The sequence below is a fragment of the Lissotriton vulgaris genome, chromosome 10 (assembly GCF_964263255.1).
Source record: "Lissotriton vulgaris chromosome 10, aLisVul1.2, whole genome shotgun sequence".
Classification (NCBI taxonomy): Eukaryota; Metazoa; Chordata; class Amphibia; order Caudata; family Salamandridae; genus Lissotriton; species Lissotriton vulgaris.
This window is the reverse complement of record NC_141698.1, coordinates 48,644,847-48,659,760: the sequence shown is the minus strand read 5'-3', so window position 1 is coordinate 48,659,760 and position 14,914 is coordinate 48,644,847. Positions and strand designations below refer to the sequence as shown.

The following is a 14,914-nucleotide window of genomic DNA, read 5'->3' as shown; positions in this document are numbered from 1 at the left end:
GCCAATACCAATAGGTCATGCCTATGTGAGATCTATTGGCTTTGTCAATGTATTTAAGTATGGCATTAACCAAGACATTTTAGTTTTGCTAAAATATGTATGATATACTTTCATATGGGGGCTTTCAGCCACCTACCTTCATCCATTGGTCAGTTGTTGTGTCATTCATATTTTGCGCGCTCCCACTACAGCTTATAGCTTGGGGCAGTGGGTCAGCCTACTTAAGCCACTGTTTAACTTCACTTTTAGTGACTGCATTTTGCTTTCTCATGTCCACACACAGGCTAGTTCCCTTCAATGCCAGTGATTTTCTAGGTCTGGCCTAGGCGGCGCAACTGCGCTGTCTCTCGAGCATCTGTATCTACTTCTGTGGAATTTCACCACACCCATCACATGCCCATCACTTTCATACATTCCTTGGTCTGCCTTTCAAATTTCATTTGGTTACTTTGGTAAATGCTTTATATTTGTCCCAGCTTTTGACTATTTTGTTTCCCCCCTGGAGAGTGACCCTGTTACATGGATCAGTTCACTTCTGGCCATTTAGTTACTTTCAGCACGCTACATTTTCTTTTCAATCGGCTCACAGTGTAATCCTCCCACCATCTCCCACCTGTCGCTGCATCACTGCATTTCCTGTTCGTGTTGGCGCCATCGTAATTCCGTTAATCTCCCTATGCGATGTCCCTGCCCCACCATCATTGTCCACCCGTCATTCTATTTGGTTTTTATATATTTGTTTTGTGGTTCATGTTTTTTTAAATATTTGATTTAACTGTTTTATGTGCTACTCTCTCTCCCTGCTCTGGTCTTATTATGTTTTGAAGCGTGCTGATCCAAGGAGAAGCACAATGGGTTCACACTTTTCCTTTCACTCTCAGTGCCACTGGTGCTTCACTTTGAAAATGGTAAAAAGTGACGTACTGGTGGAGCAAGGGGCTTGTAAATAAGTCCCATAGTGTTTATATTGTGAGCTCTGTCTAAAGAGTGTAGTTGATCCCGGTGGACAAGGCTACGTAAAATCTTTCCCCTCAAATGTGCATGCTTATCTGTAAATTGACCAGCGTTCTTCTAGGTTCAACAGAGGGTGCTTTAATCATAGCAATTGAAGCTAGTCTCGTGGAAGGTTTAGTAAGACAATCCAGACTTAAATGATATAGGAATGAGTGTGTTTGTGGAACGTTGTTGAAGCAACTTTTTCAGTTGGAGAAAGACCCGAGTTAGTAAATCAATAATCTCAGGGTGGAATTGAGTAGTATTATGGGGGGCGAGCACCCGCTCCCTTTTCATTATTCCTTACTCTTTTCCAGTGAATGTTCTCCCCTATTCTTGGGGACATCTTCTCCACTGAATAATTGGAAGACCCAGAAGAGTACGGATTTATGAGACCTACTCCATTCGGGAAACCCAGTGACCAAACTACGGCATGGGTAACTAGTGGATTTGACTGCGACAGTCCTGTGGAAGACCGAAGTGACCTTTCAGGGCACAAGTGAAGCGGTCGAAACATGTTGACTCTAGCAGTGGTAGGAGGGAAGTCTTGAGGAACCTCATTGTCTCAACAAGACATTTTCCCATCCTCTTTCATTTTTAATCCTGATAAGGGTATCAAAATTGGGCTTAATAAAGTAATTCTTTCTATTGGCACCCTTAATCAGTTTAAACACATCCTTACTGCACTTTTTTCGTCGCACTCTCGTCAGATCCACGAGGTGTTCACCTGCACGTTCTATCACTCATGTATATTATTCGTTGTACATATTGACAGATTGTGTTGTACGTCTTGTAACGTGGAATTTATTATTTTTCCCCCTCCCTAATGCTCCGCCCTGGATGTGGCTACACCAGGGCGTTTGTAGCAGGCCCTATGATGAAGCATGTCACATACTTCAGTATGTGAGTGAGGGCAGTTTTTCCAAATTTGGGAATTTTCCTTTGTTGTATTTGTACACTCTATATACCCCTTGTGTGTGATCATCTAGTTGCCTCAGGGGGCCTGGGGTATTGGAGTTTAAACTATTTTGGCCCTCCCCCCTTTTGGTGTGTGGATTAATCATAGCTTCCCACATTCCCTGATAGCTCAAATGAGATCTTTGTGTGGATCTCAGGTTTCGAGTACTGTAAAGGGTGCCTTTGCTACCACCCAAAAGTCCAGCCAGTTGCATGTGCAGCTGCTTCATTCTTATTGCTGTTAATCAACCCAGCACAATCTCTTTAGCTGAGTTAAAGAAGGTTCTGAAGTACAAATAAATTTAAAAATGCATCTTTGTATAATGTAACTGATGCTCATGTAAAGCGCTCCTATACCATAGGGTCAGGTTTGTGCTATATAAACCTGCAAAAAGAATGCTTTTGAAGCCCCTACCGCTGAGTTGGGATATCTAATCCACACCCGAACTTTCTATTTTGAAGTGGCCATGTCTTGGTTTGGCTGTGGCTATTTTGCTGTTTGCATGTTCTCGGAGTAGTCTCTCCAGGTGCTGCATGTGCTCACCAGGATCCTTGCCCTGTTTCAGGGATTCTGTGGATCACAGAACTATGCTTGGGATCATAGAACCTGAAAAGGCAGGGTCTGAGTCATCCTACCACCTGAGTACCCATGAGCCCGGGACTGACCAGCTATAGGGTGTCACTTGCCCTCCTACTCACTCACAGAGGAACAAGTGATTAGACACCCCAGAACACAACTCCCGACCCTCTCTGGAATAGCTGTTGCCGGACACACCCTTTCGCTCTCAAACTTGTACTAGTCCACAATAACATCTCACAGAGACACACAAAAAAATGTTTATTTTAACTATCATGCTCTAGTATACAGGTTAAGTGCCATAATAAGTAAGAAGATGCCTAACACAAATATGATCAGCATAGTAAGTAATCCATAAATCATGAAAGGAACTGTTATTATATGAGACTGGGTAGCCTAACGGACCTCCCCTTCTACAGAAGCAAAGTGATGATATATCCAAAGATCTCTGGGTGTTGGCAGCAGACCCCATACCTTAGCATGCACAGATGAAACATCTCAGGTGCTGTTACAATTTCTTTCCTGGAAAGATCCCTCTTCAAGTGTGTGTTACCTACTCTGTGCATAACTATATGACAAAGTATTTGTTCCCAAACAACAGCTGCATTGGTGTGTTTTGTCTGGGTGCTAATGCCTGATCAGAACAAAATAACAAAGGGCATTGTTGTTTGACCTTGTCTACAGTGTGCAGACTAAATCCCAGAAAAGAACAGAATGCGAAAACAACAACAGGTTATGTGTGAAAGTACAATGTGGCACAAACCAAAATACACCTATATAGTAGCATGCACAAAGCAGATGATTATCTGCAATGTGCTCATGCTAACATAGGGAATACGACAATGGGCCTGCACAGCACATATGACACCCTCCTTTAGGTCAGGACGGTAGCACCACAATGACAACACAAATCAGGTGAAAAGCAGAACAAAGTACCCAGATTAGTATGCAATCTGTGTCTCTTATAGGGACCATGGCCAAATTGGAAGAAAACATTTGTAGTGAGCAAAGTATCCAATTACAGCGAATAGCCATGGCCCAGGATGTAGGATGTCAAATGAAGTGACAAGGATTCCAGTAAGAAATCTGAACCTTCCAAATTAGAAATGTCAACCATCCAGTTGAGCAGGTCAAAGGAAAAAACGTGCGCCTTGTATCCAGTTGTCAAGAAAACCATGAAAGGACAACCTGTGTTTACTTTGATGAAACTGAGATACAGAAGCCGCAGAGGGATCACCTCCAGCTACTGGCCACAACTCTGAGTTGTATACAAGCTGCATACCCAAGGAACAGTCCTGGTTATGGGCCCCTAAGGGACCCATGAATAAGTTGAAATCCAGGGCAGTGTGAGATGGGGTAGCCAGACAGACAACCAGGGCACATTGAAAAGGACACGGATACAATGGAACATGAGGTGAAGTAATCATGGCATCCAAAGCATCTAAGGGCACTGTTCCAAAAAGGTGTTCCATTTGCTCACAGTACAGTTGCAGTGATCCCTGTCCAGAAATGGGGTAGCCATTGCATGATAACAGAAATAACACAATGATGCCACAAATAAATTCCTTGAAGTAGCCGCCTTCTCCAACAGCACTCGCCTCTTGTCTCAGGCATTTGAACAACTTGTTTTTAAACTCTCTGCTTGTCTGGTTTACTTTTGGCCAGTCACTCTCCAAGACAGCATTTTGGCAGTCCACCCCCCGCTGCTCTCTCCCTCCTCCCTTGGTAGGTAAAATACATTGCCATTTACAATGCAATAGCTCTGTTTAAAAACAATGTGAGACCAATTGCAGTTCCAATGCTTGTTTTAAATCCAAGTGTGATGGAAACAATTTTAATAGAATCAGAACAAAATAAATACTTATGGTGCGCAAATGACAAAAATTTGCTGAAACCTACCCAATTCCACACATTTTCATTAAATACAAAAAAGTCTCCGTTTCAATGGAGAATGTGCAGTCTATAAAAGGAAGGGATGTGGCGCAGCGGCCAGAGCGACTGACTCTCGAGCGTGGGGTTCAGATTTCGATCCCTGGCATCCGCGGCTGCCCTGCTCGGCACCATGTGACTCTGGGCAATAGCTCACTTAATCTCCCCGAGGGCCCCCAGCACCTTGAGACCCTTTAAGGGTGATTAGTTTGCACTTTACAAATACCTGCTTGATTGATTGATAAATGACAGTGGGCTACTGCATCATACTTTAATAATATATTTGTGATTGTGTGATCCTTACCACACCCCCGGCAACATACCAAGTCCTTACCGCTCTCTGGCTGAATAGACGTGGCTCCTTTTCTACAACTAGTCTTTGTGTCACACTTGTAACTATTTTTCACAATTCGTATGAGATTAGTGATGTAACATTGATGGCAGCACTCTCACTCTGAACATTGTTCCAGCACCACTGTTTGAAAGAAGTTGAGATGTCTCTCTCCCCCTCCTCTCCTTTAATGATGTGCATCAGATGGAATGTTTTGTCCATGTGGGAAGATTGACCTACATACCTCAAACCTGTTTCCTTTAAGCTCAACATATATTTCTGCTCTTTCTAAGCACTAAAAGTTCCTTATATAATTAATAATTTGACAATGAGGATGCAGACTGAGATCAAAAGCTTTTTCACTACCAGACATTTAGAACTGCAGATACTATGTCACTCACGTTTTCTAATCACACCAGAATTACATATAGCTCACTCGGGAACATGTTGGCGCTTCATTTGTACCTGTCAAGGCTAATTTTTCATAGGTCAAATGTATATTACTCTTCCCCCGTATGGAGGGAACATGCCAAACATGGCAATATATTGCCAATCTAGCTTTATTTATTCAACAGCATTGCTTTGTAGTCCAAATGTGTAAACATATGGCACAAATCAGGGGTACCACACTGGCCAAAAGACATTTATTATCATTTCAGCTGTCCAGAAGGGAGGGAAGAGAGAGAGAGAAAAAGCAAAGCAGAAGGATGAGAGGGAAAACTGGTCCAAATGAAGAGGTGTGATGGAGAGAAAGAGACAAATGGAAGAGGCGTTGTAGATGAGAAAAGGAAGAGAAAAATTGAATAGAATGATGGATGAGAGAGGAGGAGAGAGACAAATGTGTGATTGGAAGTGAGAGATTGGGCAACACAAGCAGGGGAGAGGAGAAGAAGGGATAGGAAGGAGGCAGGCAGGAGAGAGGTGATAAGAAAGGGAGGGTGAGACAAAAGGAAGATGGTAGGGGTGTGATTGGAAGAAGGAAGAGAGGGACCAAAGGAGAAGGCAGACATGGCACGGGGAGGAGAGATGGAAAGGAGGAGGAAGGGAGTGCAAAGAGAAAAGATAGAAAATATGAAAAAATAACCTTTAGGGAGAAACGGTGCCGCATGGATGCGGGTCCAAGCGGGGAGTGTTTATTTTTTCTGGCTTCTTCCCTTGCAAAAAAGCGAGTGACGGCTGAGTTTATCAGATGTGGACAGCCCTGTTGTACTCGCCTATTTGTCACACTTTTTGTTCTCACAGTTTCGCCACTTTACCTTGACTTCTTCCCTGCCCAGTTCTCGCCCACACCCTTTCCTCTTCTCTTTGTTGCTCACCTATTGTGTGAGGAGCCCTTGTTTAATCGGGTGTGCCTGGATGGCCCAGCCTCCGGTGAGGGCACAGGTACATCTGCCCGCCCATCAGTGTTGGCAGGGGAGGGACAGAAGACGAAGGGACTCAGAAGCTGCTGCTCGTCGAGAGAGAGAGGAGTGTGCCAGGCAAACCTTACCAGAGCAGGTGGGTAACCTATCTATCTATCTCTCTATCTGTCTGTCTGTCTATCAGTGTACCTCTCTGTCTGTCTGTGTATCCATCCATCCACCCGTCTGTCTGTATATCTATCTATCGATTTATCTATCAGTGTGCCTCTATGTTTGTCTGTCTTCTTGTCTATCTATCTATCTATCTATCTATCTATCTATCTATCTATCTATCTATCTATCTATCTATCTATCTATCTCTCTCTCTCTCTATCTATCTATCTATCTAACTGCGTGCCTCTCTGTCTGTCTGTCGGCCTATGGGTTTATTTTTATATTTTAATGTGGAAATGAGACCAACCGAACTCTTAAAGAACATTTTAAACAAAAGTCAAGATGCAAGTAACAGAACAGCTCAATTAACTTGCAGTTGGGGCGGAATGGCAGAAGGTTTCATGAATCAACAGCACTGGTGCAAGGAGACCGCGCTCAGCCATGTGAGCTTTGATTCCCTGATCCCAGGGGCTGAGATCTGTACATATGAGGGTGAGGTCTAGCGGCTGAACAGTGGTCTTTGGACTCTAGGCACCTGGCGCCCAATACCAGTCTTTGGACTTGACTACAACGCTGTGACCCAGCATCGCTCTGCCTAGAATGTGAGCTGTAATTGCGCAATACAAACATGTGAATCCACACGTGATCTGCACAGTCGCTGCTTCCCAGCTGCGTGTCCGCTAGATAAAATCAACACACTTTAAAATGCATTTCCTGAATGTGTTGAGGCTTCTATGCCAGTGTACTCTCCAGCCAGACCTCTGCACGAGATTTTAGGGCATCTATCCAGGAAGGTCCCAGGGAAGTTTTAGGTACAGAGGGAAAAGATGAACACACAGCCATAGTGATCACCAACCTAATTATGTAATAAAAACAAGCTTACTTGTGATGTACAGCGCCTTCAACGCATCGTCAGGGGTAGTAAGCGCTATATAAATACAATGTCAATTCTAGTCAATAATACAATATTTAACCATAGAAACACAGACCAGAGGGAGCTGCGCGGACTGTAACCTTATGCTAGACACACTTGAGTAGCACTAGTTATCCTTTCCAAGACATGGGTAGCAGCTCTTTCTCATTGGTTGCCACATAGCCAAGGGACATCCTGTAAGCTGCTGGGGCCACCGAGGGTCACTGGTACTCAGCAGTGAACCTTCTCTGCTTTGCACGACCCATCATATCTCCTGGGAAGGATCAAGGGATTAGATGCGGCCAGCAGACCAAACACTTTATGTAGTACTGGATTTCATTAAAGGTACAGACTTTCTCTGAGTCTTGCAGGAAAATTGAAGTCGATCACCAGATTTTACATTCCAAGTGACTGCAGTTTTTCCTCTGCTCCGGTTATTCTTGACGCAGACTTCTCCATGTAGGAACGTGTACTAACCATTGGTGTACGTGCACTATAACAAGAGGCAATAGCATAACATAGCTAAATTAAAGTAAAGTAAACTAACCTAAAAATACATTAAACATTACTAAACTACACATTTCCAGCAACAATTACGTTACCTGCAGAATTTGGATGAAACACTTAGAGGTTGACCCTCTTGACCTTCAACCGCACATAAGTTGAACACCTTGTCAAATCTCGATTCACCACTAAACTTTGACAATTCAGGTTTTTATAGGTTGAACATGCTCAGGGTTATCAAAAATAAATAAAAGAACCATTGTAATGATGTTATATGCACCTCCAAGAAGCAATATCGGTTGAGTTTGTGCGCTCACCAAAATCACAGCAGTTCCTTCAAGGCAGCATCGGTATAGGCAGGTCCTGGGGGGGAGGGTGCTTGTGGCGTTGGCTTCCCAGAGAGAACAGGACTTGGAGAAGGCTTGTGACCCATAAAGGAATGGTCTTGCAAACCTCCAGAGCCACCTAAGATGTTCAGGGTGGTTCTGACTAGTAGAAGGTTGATAAAAGGTGGGTAGCTTTTCCACTAAGGATGATTCATTGCAACCCTTCCAGTCTCCAAAGGCCCCTAGAGGGGAGCCTTCAGGGGCAGGTGGCATGGGCAGATGCATCAGTGCAGAAAAATCTACTTGTCCAAGAGGTAAGAGCCTCAGAAAGCTACTTGTCCAATTTGGTGAAAAACGGTGAGGTAACTAATTATGGTGTCATTACACCAGAGCTTTGATAAGACCACCTCATATTATTTCATGGATTCTGTTTTAGTAAAGCTATAATTTTGCATCCTCTCTGTATAAACCAGAATATGAATATACCAGGGCCCTATTTGTGTCAATTCTTTCAATATTTGCATTCTCTGCTTATACATGCGCTGTTAATCTGTTGGTTTAGTTTAGACCAGCTTTCCCATCACTGAAGGGCTCAAATATGCCAGCATTTTCATGATGTAAAAGTTTTGATAATACCAGATGTGTGGATGTGTAAGTGCACTACCCGATCCCTTGCTAACTAGCTGATCCCTTGCTAACTAGCTGGTCCCTTGCTAACTAGCTGATCCCTTGCCTTCGTTTCAGATAAAGCATACTGAGAATGTCAATATCTGAAAAACTGCATTTTGTAAGTTAGTTTGCACCAGAAAAAAATGCGTTTGCACTTGTCAAAGAATTTTTTGACTCCGATTTTTAAGTGAGTAAATGTACTGCAGAGAGTAGGAGGTCGATGGCTAGGATTTTATTTGAGTTTGTTCATAACCACAAAGTTATACTCTTATGGTTTTTTATAAACCTCACTCCTGACCAGGCAAATGTTAAACTTTTTCCAAGGTCTGAAGAGAACTCCCCTGAAAAGGGTGAAGGTGCAGGGGGAGGTTTCTACACAGGAAATAATGTCTCCCACAGGAGAAAACATTAAAGATAAAGTTAGCAAGTGCTTTTGCTTGGTAGATTTTTGCATGACCAGATAGACATATGAATATGAATATTTGCTCATGCAAGAAGTGAATACACAGACGTTTGCTAGGATTGCACCTATAAAATGTGACTGTTACAGATTTACAGGCTTACCTCTGGTAATATTTTTGAGTACCTGAAAGTCATAAATCTGCAGCCATCTGAGTTCATAGACCTGCAGTGCCTCCTTGTTGCTCCTGGCTGCCCCTCCCCATTGTAAAAGGAGCTTGCGTTGAAACGTCATTGTTGAAGATTTAGGCTTCCCAGGTTGGCATTTATGCACTGCTGTTTTTGCTGCAGTTTAAGAGTTTCATTATAGTTTCCAGGGGGCATATTAGCAAGGGCGGTATCGCCGCTTTAGCAGGACTTTTTCCAGCGAAAGCGGCAATATTTTTATCGCCCTATTAGCAAGCTGTGGCTAACTGCAGTTAGCGACAGCTTGTAGGTGATAGCTACAGGTTTGGGGCCCGCGCTGCATGTCAGTGATATTTATCGCTAATGACATGCAGAGTGGGCGTATCCAACCTGTTAGCGACTGAAAGCAATCGCTAACACAGCTATCGCCTATTAGCAAGGTAGGAGAAACGATAAAAAAACTCGAGCTAAGCGCGATTATCGCCAAAACCTAACGCCTGCTCAGACCACTTCTTAAACTGTATATCCAATGGGAGATGGAAATTCAGGTTAAGTCCCCATTAGCAATGATGCCTGAATATTGCTGGATTTTGAGCGATATTCACGCATTCAGCCACTATCGCCGGATATTTTATCGCTATGGAGATAAACGTTGCTAATAGCACGTTATCTCTGCGATAATATCCGTCAATAGCCGGCGATAAAAAAAAAATGCGCTAAGCACATCTAGCGACTATTTGTTGCTAATATGCCCCCAGGTTTCTTCAACATGACTCCAAGGGCTACGTAGACCACGCAGAAGGGTAAAGAACTACTTGTAAGGCCTGCCAAGGAACACTTAACAGGAACACAACAAGAAAGGCAAACAACTGACCTCATCACATTTTAGAGTCGTCATAATTGCTATACTACACCAAACTTTCAGTCACTAGATACTACAAAGAGACCTATTCAACACCAACAAATACAGCTACAGAACTAGCATTAAAATAATATTAAGTCAACTGTAAAACTTTCACGGCCTTATATTTCGAACAGGAGTGCATCCGTACCAACCTGTGAAGCCTACATCTACAAACGATGACAGAGTTGATGATCAATCAGCCAGGTCAAGAAGACTTTGTTGCACCTCGCCCCACATCATTTTCATTTGCTCCATCTCCCCTTACAAGTTTAAGGTCCTTAACTTTGACCTGACATGGTCAGCCAGCAACACTCCCTGCAGTAAGAAAAGCAACCAGCCAATGCAAGAAGACCACAAAATCCAAAACTGCTGACTAACAACAGAGAACAATAGATGCTTGCTAAGAAATGGAACCAGGAGCACGGATGAGCGTTGCCTTGCCAAAACGTCAGGAAAGGAGAGAGAAACGACATTCATTTTATGTCTCCTTTTCTGCCGGGTCTTGGGGGCGGAGTCTGGGGGTGATGGCACTAAATTCAATGGTAGTGACTCCCTTCACTGCGCTTGATGGTTTGGCTGGCGGTCTCAGGCAGAGACGGCCTGTGCAGGTAAAAGCGGTGGGCCCGGGTGGGGTGGGTATTTCGACGGATGATGACGAGGAAAAATTAATTATTTATTTAATTTTCCATCGTCCATTAAAATCCCCCCCCCCCCCCCCCCGCAACCAGCCCCATCGCTCTTTCCTGTATGGGCCATAAATTCACCCAGTCTGTCCTGGAGTGCTAATCGAGGGTACTCAGGCCAATCCTGAAGCTGCTCTCACATGAAAGCAGCTTCAGGATTGGCCACAGGGCATTTTGGGTGCCTGTGCCTAGAGCAGAGGAGCGCAACACAGGAGCGGCCATCTGAAAGTACCTTTAAAAAAAATAAAAAATGTATTTGGACTCCATCTCTTCACAACCCCTATGCCCCCTCACGCCCGACCGCCCTTCCACCCCACCACTCATCCCAAATTCGGGTCGCTACTGCATGTACCATACCATCCATACCACCTACAGCTCCAGGAGAACAATACAAGCTATCAGAACCCTGTTCAGGGTAATGGGGCAAGCGGGAGCTACTGGGCCCAACCATTAGATTTGAGGCCTTTAACTCCTGCTGTCCCAAGGGTCAGCCTACTATGTATCCTGAGCATGACTCTCAGTGGTACAATGGGTCGGGCAGCCCAAGGCTTCTCGGGGAAGGGGGGGGGGGCAATAGACACTTGGTGGTGAACACACACTCGCAACTCAAAATACGTTCCATAGCAGCAATTGCCCAGACAAATACCCTCTTTAATAATAAAAACAGTATTCATATTTGATCACAAAGTAAAATTCAGAAAACACAATTAATACACATATCCCCCTGAACAAGTGTTTAATGGCAGTACCCTGACTCCCCATTTCCTCGCACTAGGGGTTATTCCCCATTCACTACAGGCAACATTTAGGTTTGCCTCCTCTAGTAGTCCGAGTCAGCGGAGTCTCACTTTGACTTTGTTAGAAAAGTCAAAGGTGTTCCAAGTCCAAAAAGAACCATGTGGGAGACAAGTACCCTGGGGTACTCTGGCCCTTTGCTCAGTCTTACCCGCACCAGCAGAAACTGTCATACCAGACTCTCAAAAAGCATCTCTTTTGTGGATGTGGATGATACAGTGGTTGCCTCTTGTCAGTATGACACACGCAGCTCTTCAGGGTCCCCGGGTAGGTGTCCTATGTGATCCTCCAATGTGACATTACTTTCCGGGGTCATAATTAAGAACACCCAGAGAAGGGGTTAAGCGCTCTTACTCGCTCTGAGAGGCAAAGACATGGCAATCTGGGTACCAATGCCACTCCCCATCGTATGGCAGTGTGGTATTGGGAGTGTCACAGCCTGCATGCTAGGCCAAATATACTTTGCTGAGGCCCTTTTCTGGCGGAGTGGATATTAAGACACAAGGGCTGCAGCTGGCTGACGCTTTCTGAATTTGGCATTGGGGAGAGTGTGGGAGGCCCGTCAACACCTCACACATCCTGCTCCTGGGGTAGAGGTAGACCACGAACAATGAGTGGACTTACTGTCAGTCCAGCTAGGGGGAGAGGATACAGCCACGCACCACCTACTCCATGATTATGGGAAACTCCCCAGCTGTGGCCATCAGTTAGTCCACTCATTTTTAACACACTTTTTTGCACTTACACCCACAACCAGCTCCACTGTAATTCAGGTGTTGTAGCACACCCTGGTGAAGCTAGGCCACCAGGGTGGACCCCGATGATGAAGCATGTCACAACTAGGTTGGTGAGTGAGGGGGTTTTTAACAAAGGGATAAATTCTTTCCTTTTGTCATTTACACACCCCATTAGGAATTTTTCTTCATTCTCTAGGGTGGTACTCCTCTCTTTGTTTATTTAGTCCTTAATCAGGGGAACAGGAGTACTCTCCGTTCACTCAAGGTGAACACGATCCCTTGCTCTCCCTTCTGTTAGTCTATAGGATTCAGAAAGAACCACGTAACGCTGGATAACATCGCGGTCGTTCAGACTATTGTGGAGAAATATGTTTTTTCAAAAGGCATGTTGGTCTACACAGCTTTTATTGATTTCTCCACGGCGTTTGACAAAGTGGATCATCAGACGCTGTGGAGAAAGCTCTCTCATCTGGGTATGCCACACCATCTCCTAGGCCTCATAATAGAATTACACACAGGCACTTGGTGTCAAGTGATGATGGGCGGCTCGCAGGGGCTTTCCTGCAGGATTAATACACATAATGGCTTCAAGCAGGGTTGCCTGTTGGCCCCTCTTTTGTTCTCTTTTCATATCTATGACCTCCCCGAGAAAGTAAACTCAGCAAAGGGGATGCCCCTAGAATTGGTACAATGTCTATTGGCACTCTACTATATGCAGATGACGTTGCTATATTTGATCTAACCCCCATTGGTTTACAGCGTCGTCAGGATGCCATGACTAATTATGCGGAGGAACATTGTTTGAAAATCAACATTGCCAAAAGTAAAATTTTAGTCTTTCGCAAGAAAGGTCTTAGAATAAAGAAAGGGTATAAATGGCTGTTGGGGCAGGAAGAGCTTGAATTGGTCAATGCGTACCTGTATTTAGGGAAGGTTTTTTCAAAAAAAGGGCGTGACTCAGAGCACATCAACCGGTGTGTTGGTAAGGCCGCCTCCCAGGCTGGAGCTCTAAAAAGATTTTATAAGACCTGTGGGAGACGTCATTTTAATCATGTTCTGTCAGTGTTTAAGGTTTAACCTATGCTGCAGAAGTTTTGGATAGGAATTACTGGCTCTCTTTCGATAAGGCTGAAGGCCGGTTTTTCCGTCAAATTTGTAATTTAAATTCCATGGCAGCCCCACATGTTCTTCGTTTGGAATTCCATTTAGTTTCTTCTTACACTTCTTCCCTGGCAGCGGTCCTGAGGTGGGGGAACTCTCTTTGTTGAGGTGTTGAGGGCACGTTAAGGGCCGCTTTGAAGCTGGAAATTTTTGTAAAATTGAAAGAGAAATCAGCTTTTTTTAGATCTTTTGCTTATGCAAACCATCTATTTGGGCTCAATTTAAATAGTGACTCACCCATCCCAAAGTCTGTACTGAAGTCGTTTTTAAAGAGGTCTGTAAGCATGTTTAGTACAACAAGAGATATAGCTTTAAGTCATCCTAAAGTTCGTAACAAGGTGATCTGTGTGAGTGCGATGGGGAGCGGACCCCAGCCCTATCTCTCATGGAATGTTCCACATGGCAGCAGAAGATTAATACTTCTTTTAAGAATGAACCTATTGCCTTGAGAGACGTAACGGGATTTGGGAAAAAACTCCTAGAGATGAGAGAATTTGTGAACTGTGCCGCTTCCAAATACAGGATCTCAATCATGTGCTATTTGTGTGTCCAGAACTTTTAAGGGCAAGGCGTATGTTTTTGAGACCCTCTTTTATTAAATTTAATATTCGTTCTGCTGAGGAGGCCCGATCTTTTGTGTTGTCCCCTTCCAATGAAATGATCTGTCATAGAATATTTCAATTTTTTAAAACATTTCTGGTTATTTATTAGAATTTCTGAATTTTAGTTCAGTTGGTATGTGTAATGTTTTGCCGATTGGTTAAGGTAGATTTTTGTATTTGTTATAAAGCATGTTTTTTTATTGTATTGGTGTATTTTTGTGGACCTCCGTTGGAGGTCCGTAACAAACAAACTAATTGACTTGACTTGACTTGGGAGCACGTAGTTATTTGATGTTTTGTAACTATGAAGTTGTGGTGATAAGCATTCTTTAATAGTAAAGTCAGATTTTTCATTACAATTTTGAAAATGCAATTTTAGAAAGTTAAAACAACAAGGAGATGAATGAACTGCTTTAATTCATCTCAGCCACTGGCAATAGCTCAGGCTGCATCCCAATCCACCATTTTTCACCAACCATCCCACCTAAGTTTAGACCCAGCCAAGTGCAAATCAGTCTTGACCCTGCTCCTAATGGGAACAGTTCAGCCCAAACAGCCAGGCCAGATCTTCCCTAAAGTGGAACACAAGCAATCTAGGACTGGTTTTGCCCTAGTTAGGGCTCTTCAGCCAGGTATACCTTGGTTCCAGTAGCACAGTGAGCCTCAGGACCCATATCCTCAGGCTCTTAGGGCATCAAATGCAAAAACATCAAGGTGATGGATGGAAAGCTTGA

General features: G+C 43.9%; 1 protein-coding gene across 1 annotated transcript in view; it reads left to right on the top strand.

Annotated features, from left to right (window-relative positions):
* The first annotated feature begins 6,195 nt into the window (after positions 1 to 6,195).
* Positions 6,196 to 14,914, top strand: part of LOC147684579 (metalloproteinase inhibitor 3-like) — a 104,600-nt gene continuing 95,881 nt past the window's right edge. Inside the window, exon 1 of the mRNA XM_086940418.1 lies at positions 6,196 to 6,284. The gene's annotated coding sequence lies outside the window, so the exon portion shown is untranslated. The remainder of the gene's footprint in view (positions 6,285 to 14,914) is intronic.